Genomic DNA, 6,959 nt, shown 5'->3' on the forward strand with positions numbered 1-6,959 from the left:
ATATGTGGGTGAATCTAAATGAATATTGACCATACAGAGCAAAAATAATAAAATAATATTTTATGAAGCTTCAAATATATATATAGAATTAAAATATCAATAATAATACAATAAGCCAAGAGGCAGTTAAGTGTTCCAAGGTCCTAACATCATTTGGGAGGAAAGTATAAATTAACATTAGACTTTGATATGTCAAAAATGCATGTTGTGGGGTGGCTGGGTGGCTCAGTTGGTTAAGCATCTGTCTTCAGCTAAGGTCATGATATCAGGGTCCTGGGATTAAGCCTCCCCCTCGCCCTCCCCCTCGCCTTCTTCCTCCCCCTCTCCCTCAGACAACTCAAGATGCAAAAGAAGAGAAAATTTCCTGGCCTTTTCTAAAAAGATAAGACCTGCTTGGGTGTGCTCACCACACAAAGGTAGGAAAAATAAAACTACCCCTCCTTCATCCTATATGGTTCTAATGAAACATAATACCAGGGCACTGGGGCAGCCCAGGTGGCTGAGTGGTTTAGCACCACCTTCAGCCCAGGGCCTGATCCTGGAGACCCAGGATGGAGTCCCACCTCAGGCTCTCTGCATGGAGCCTTCTTCTCCCTCTGCCTGTGTCTCTGCCTCTCTCTCTTTCTGTGTGTGTGTGTGTGTGTGTCTCATGAATAAATAAATAAATAAAATATTTTTAAAAATACCAGGGCACTATCCGATCTCTGGCTAATCACATGACCATCCTCCTCTTACCGAAGCCAAGCAGGGCCAGAATCCATCCATGTGATATAAATAAGAAGATGAAACGTCCCTTCCTTTTGAATCACGAACAGTAAAAATAAGAGCTTACAGCTGTTAGAAGCAACCTTTCCCACCATGAAAGGACATGTTGGTAGAACTAGAGAGGAAGAAAGAAAAGAGAAATCTAACAGTATCATCTGAGCCCCTATGGAGCATCATAGAGCATCTTGCCAGTTCCACCCTGAAATTCCCAGTTACATAAGCCAGTAAATCCCATTTTGCTCAAGTTTGCTTTGGGTTTCTGATGTTTGCTCGTAACCAAGAGTCCTTATTTTTTTTTCAAGAGTCTTTATTAATACAGGCTTGTTTCAACTCTTCTTACTAATTAATATGTATATTCTATCTCTGTGTGGTTCACAAACTAGGAAACAAGCAGAATTACTTTAAAAAAATTTTAAACATATATTTATAGACCCCACTCAAATCTAATGTTTCAGAATCTTTAGGAGTGGAATCCTTATATCTGTATTTTTTTTTCAAGTAGATGGGAGCAAGTACAATATTTGTAACTTTTTTAATTTAAATATAGTTGATACACAATGTTACATTAATTCCTGGTGTACAACATAGTGTTTGACAAGTCTATAGTTATGTTATGCTCACAAGTGAGCTACCGTATGTCATCACACAACACTATTACAATATCATTAACTTATATTCACATGCCACACTTTTTATCCTCCTAACTTAATTCATTTCATAATTGGAAACCTGTATATACCACTCTCCTTCACCCATTTTGCCCATCCCACCCACCCCACTCCCCTCTGGCAACCATCAGTTTATTCTCTGTATTTATGAGTGTTTCTGCTTTTCATTTGTTTGTTTTGTTTTTTGGATTCCACATATGAGTGAAATCATATGGTATTTGTTTTTCTCTGACTTATTTCACTTAGCATAATGCTAAGTCCATCCATGCTGTTGCAAATGACAAGATATCATTCTTTTTTACAGCTGAGTAATATATCTATCTATATATATTTTTTTAATTCCACAAATGATTCTGAAACCTAGCCAGTATAGGTAGCCATAAATCTATCGACAAAAGGACAAATTCTAAATTCTAAACTGCCTTTCTTCTATTCAAACTGCAGCATGGGTGGCTCTCAGCGGTTTAGCATCTGCCTTCAGCTTAGGGAATGATCCCGAAGTTCCGGGATCACGTCCCACATTGGGCTCTCTGCATGGAGCCTGCTTCTCCCTCTGCCTATGTCTCTGCCTCTCTGTGTGTCTCTCATGAATAAATAAATAAAATCTTTAAAAACAAAAAACAAATTTCAGCATGGACTTTCAGTCTAGAATCCTGCAAAGAGGGCAGCCCGGTTGGCTTGGAGGTTTAGCGTCGCCTTCAGCCCAAGGCGTGATCCCGGGGTGTGATCCTGGAGACCAGGGATTGAGTCCCATGTTGGGCTCGCTGTGTGGAGCCTTCTTCTCCCTCTGCCTGTGTCTCTGCCTCTCTCCCTGTGGGTGTCTCTCATGAATAAATAAATAAAATCTTTTAAAAAATAAAATAAAATAGAATCCGGAAAAGAAACCAGGTTTCCCTGGAGTGTCCACCACTGAATTCTCTTATTCCCCATAGAAAAATCAGCGAAATATTTTAAAATAGATTTATTGATTTTTCTTAATTATACCGATAGAAACCATCAGTGAGAGGAGTATTATAATCACAAATGTGGCAGAAAAATCATATATATATATATATGCCTATATAGGTATATATTAGACATATATATGTTTATGTTTAATACTCCTCCAGTGACTTATCATAAAACTAGCATAAGAACTACAGTGGGCAGTAATGGCTTTCTAATGCAAATTTCTGTATTAAGTGGCACAAAACAGAGCTAAGCCATGTTTCTATATCTTTTCACATCTCCATCCTTTCTCATCTGTACCTGGAAAGAAAACATCTTTTTAAAATAATGGCATCGAGGCCTAGTTTCAAGTGTATGATATAGGAAACCTCTGTCCAGGTGAATCTTGGACAATTCTGTGAGTCAGGAGTCAGCCTAGTGAGACTGGCAGAGTACTTTTCAGCCATTTGCAATGACACAATGTTTCCTGTAAATGTGAATATACTCATTTGGAAACTGGCACTATGACAGCATGGTAAGCAAAGTGTAGGCCAAACTGTTTTCAGAGGATAATTTATATGTTTGCATCAAGGGAAGAGAACAAAAGCAAGAGTTGTTCTACAGTCTTTATATCCTGAACAGTTAGTTTGCATGTTTTCTGTCTTGTATTATCACCTCCTAGATGAAGATCCCCCCTCAGGGTTCCTAATAAAAAGAAAAACTGTGATCAAATGTGTGGTGACCATCTTGGGTATAAAATCAAAAGACAGGGCAGCCCCGGTGGCTCAGCGGTTTAGCGCCTGCCTTCAGCCCAGGGCGTGATCCTGGAGAACTGGGATCAAGTCCTGCATTGGGCTCCCTGCATGGAGCCTGCTTCTCCCTCTGCCTGTGTCTCTGCCTCTCTCTCTCTCTCTCTCTCTGTCTCTGTCTCTCATGAAAAAATAAATAAAATCTTTTTAAAAAAATCAAAAGACAGATCACTATGGAGAGACCAAGCAAAAATCAGATAATTTCCAGAGCTTGACCAGGATTTTATCTCTTTCAGTCCACCTCTTCTAGGACTGAAGATTGATGTAGAGGTATTTCCAGTTCTTCTTACACTCTTGAAAACTTAACTTGAGGGATCTAATCAGCAGGGAAGTGAGGAGGGGATAAGAAATCAGAGGGGATAAGAATCAGGAGATAATATCTGACTATTAATGTTACCTTTTTCCAGCTTTATGAAGTATACTTGACAAAGTTGCTGGAAGTTGTGAGACATAGTACCAGAAAGAAGAGAGGTGTGCTCAGAGAAAAAGATCCAGAAATGTGCATGAATCTTTGACCAAATAATTTGTGTGTGCACGTGGAGAATATACAAAGCTGCACAAAGAACTACCATTGGAAAAAGAATAATTACTAGGTAGCTGTGAGCTGAACAATTACTGGAGTTCATCCAAGTCTGGGAACCATTCTAGTTCTGATCTCCAGAGTAGCCAGACCTTACTGAAAATTCTGCAGCATTCAAGGAAGCCCTCAGAAAGACTACACTTTAGGGGTAGGGCTAATCTAGTCCTAAAAGACTTTATATTGCCTTAATAATACTTAAAAACAAGCTTTATACTAACCATGAGTGCATGGAAACTGAAATTTAAAATACTACAATTTACAATTGCTTCAAAGAAAATCAACTACTTAAGTATAAATCTAACAAAATATGTACTGAATCAGTATACTGAAAATTACAAAATGCTGAAAAAGAATCAAAGAAGACCTAACCAAATAGGAGCCATACAATGTTCATGAACTAGAAGACTAAATATTGTAAACATGTCAATTCTTCCCACCTTGATAGGTTTAATGTGATTCCTACCAAAATCCCAACAAATGTTCCTTGTAGCAAAATACAGAAAGTCACAGGACCTAAAATTGCTTTAAAAATATTTTTGAGGGATCCCTGGGTGGCGCAGCGGTTTAGCACCTGCCTTTGGCCCAGGGCGCGATCCTGGAGACCCGGGATCGAATCCCACGTCAGGCTCCCGGTGCATGGAGCCTGCTTCTCCCTCTGCCTGTGTCTCTGCCTCTCTCTCTCTCACTGTGTGCCTATCATAAATAAATTTAAAAAATTAAAAAAAATATTTTTGAAAAAGAAAAAGAAAGTAGGATGAATCATTCTGCCCAATGTTGAGTACTCAACTCCACTCCCAGTTTCTGTGGTTTGCTGAGGGTGTGTGTGGGGTGCTCATATGGCAGTATATAGTCATACTCATGGCTATTTATTATAGCATAAGGATATAAAGCAAAGTCAGCAAAAGAAAAAGGTACATGGGGCAAAATTTGGGAGGAAATTAAGCACAAGATTCCAAGAGTGCTCATCTATTAGAGTTATAGGACTTGTCTAATTCCTTTGGTAAAGAGTTGTGATGACACATGTGAAATGTTGTCTGCCAGAGAATCTCCTTAGAGATACAGTGCCCACAGTTTTTATTGGGTACTGGTCACATAGGCATACTCTGCCTAGCACACATTAAAATTTCAGAGTCCCAGAAAGAAAGCAAATGTTCAGGATAAATCATCACTGTTTGAAGTTCAGGCACAGTGAGCTACTCTTATCAGTTAGGGTGATGAGAGTTGTCCTGAAATCCTAATTCTCAGGTGCTAGCCAAGGGTCAAACATTGAAGCAGCCCATTCTAAGGAAGGTAGTAACAGGAGTGTTATATTAATTCTTTATTGCCTACCATACAGCTATATCACTATATAGCTACACTAAAAAAGACTATGATACTGGTAGAGGGATAGGCACACAAATCAATGGAACAGAATAAAGAACTCAGCAATGGACCCACAAAGAAAATGCTCAAATGATTTTTGACAAAGGTACAAGAGCAATTGTGGAGGAATGATAACCTTTTATTCAACAAACAGTGCCAGAAAACTGCATACATACACACAAAAAGATGAGCCTTAACTTAACCCTCACATCTAATACAAAAACTAACTTAAAATGAATCTTAAATGTAAAACATAAATTTATTTTTAAAAAATTTTAAATAGAAAAAAAATCATTGGGATGTAAGGCTATTCAAAGAGTTCTTAGACTTGATACCAAAAGCAAAATTCATTTAAAAAATGATAAATTAAGGCACTTCAAAATTAAAAACTTTTACACTGTGGCTCAGTTGGCTAAGCATTCAACTCATGATTTTGGCTCAGGTCATATCTCAGGGATTGAGATATGAGCCCCACATCAGACTCTGCACTAGGCCCATGGAGCATGGAGCTTGCTTAAGATTCTCTCCATTTGCCTCAGCTCATCTCTCTCTCTCTCTCTCTCAAAAAAAAATTAAAATAAAAATGAATAAAGAGTCAGATTAAAAAAAATAGAAAATAGTTTCAAACCACAAATCCAACAAAATTTATACCTAGAATATGCAAAGAACTCTTAAAAACAGTAACTAATCTTATTAGAAAATTGGAACAGATGTGAATAAATATTTTACTAAAGAGAATATACAGATAGCAAATAAGCACATGAAAAGATGTTTAATATCACACAGCATTCTGCAAATCCAAGTAAAAACCACAATGAGATGGTGTATAATACCATCAGCATTCTGATAGGTGTACACCTATCAGAATGGCTGAAATAAAAATAATAATAACACAGACAAGTGTATCTAAAACTGGTAAAATCTAAATGAAGTTACTGAGTTATATCAATGTAAATTTACTGGTTGTAGTATTATACCATAGTAATGCAAGATGCTACCTTTGGGGGAAATGGGGTAAAGGGTACAAAGGATCTCTCTGTATTATTTCTTTTAAGTGCATGTGAATGTAGAATTATCTCAAAACTGAACTTAACAAAGCTTCAAAAGAATCAAACTGATATGTAAATAAATTAACTGCCTGCCATAATAAAATACTCCATTAACCACAAGATCTAAACTCACAATAGCATAGCATCCATTACCTAGAGCATGCATTAAAGGTGCTTAGGGGCACCTGAGTGGCTCAGTCCGTTGAGCTTCTGGTTCTTGGTTTTGGCTCAGGTCATGATCTCGTGGTCCTGGGATCAAGCCCTGCATTGGCTCTGCAATCAGTGTGGAGTCCGCTTGAGATTCTCTCTCCCTCTGTCCCTCTACACACTCATGCACTCACACATGCTCTCTCTCTCTCCCTCTAAAAAATAAAATCTTTTTAAAAACTACTAGGCATGTAGAGAAGAAAATATAAACTATAACAAAGAAAACTTAATATAAACTGACATAGAAGTGACTGAGATGATGAAATTAGCATAGGATTCTATAACTATTATAAATATGGTCAGGCAGCCCCGGTTGAGCAGCCGTTTAGCACTGCCTGCAGCCCAGGGTGTGATCCTGGAGACCCTGGATCGAGTCCCACGTCAGGCTCCCTGCATGGAGCCTGCTTTTCCCTCTGCCTGTGTCTCTGCCTCTCTCTCTCTCTCTCTGCATCTCTATGAATAAATAAATAAATAAATCTTAAAAATAAATAAATAAATAAATAAAGTCAAAGATTTAAGGAAAACATTTGTGTAATTAAGGAAAAATAAGAAATCTCAAAATAGAAAATACCTAAGTATAAAAAGAAAGCAA

The sequence above is a fragment of the Canis lupus genome, chromosome 9, assembly GCF_048164855.1.
Source record: "Canis lupus baileyi chromosome 9, mCanLup2.hap1, whole genome shotgun sequence".
Lineage (NCBI taxonomy): Eukaryota > Metazoa > Chordata > Mammalia > Carnivora > Canidae > Canis > Canis lupus.